Source organism: Fusarium tjaetaba, assembly GCF_013396195.1.
Source record: "Fusarium tjaetaba strain NRRL 66243 chromosome Unknown NRRL66243_c0000407, whole genome shotgun sequence".
Lineage (NCBI taxonomy): Eukaryota > Fungi > Ascomycota > Sordariomycetes > Hypocreales > Nectriaceae > Fusarium > Fusarium tjaetaba.
In genome coordinates this window covers 1-583 of record NW_023501603.1, presented here as the reverse complement: position 1 = coordinate 583, position 583 = coordinate 1, and positions in this window count along the sequence as shown.

Below are 583 nucleotides of genomic sequence, written 5' to 3'. Positions count from 1 at the left end.
ATACCTACCTAGGTAGGTAGGTACTGATTTCATTTGCAGCGGTTTCCATACGATGAGAAGAAAATACCTAGCGACACGGCACACTTGCAGATACATGGTCATCTGCTGGCTGTCTCATGCCTCTGCCCCGAGTTTACGCTGGTGTTGACCAACGTATCGCCCGTATTCAAGTCTTTAGGTTCAATATTTAATAGTCTGTATTGCTGCTTTATAGCTACAATTGGTTACAATAATGCCAGGTTGAAGGTTTCCCCATCATTGGGAGGAATAGTGCGCGCTTATTACTATCGCAAAACGTCCAAACATAAAAACACCAATCCGTTTCTATTCCCAAATTGCAGAATTTCAATATCCCAAACACCGATGCTCTTTCTAAGGATCGACCATTCACTGCCTATGCTGTTGTGACGGGTTTAGCCGCAACGCTGTGTGCGGCAGCTGCAGCTGCAGTCTTCTCAGCTGTCTTGCCGAGTTTCTGAAGGCGAATAGACTTGATATATCGGATCAAAAGTACGAACATGAGCTCAACCCTGCAGGCATAACAAAGTCAGTCTCTGCGAATGATTACTGGAGGGAGTAAAGG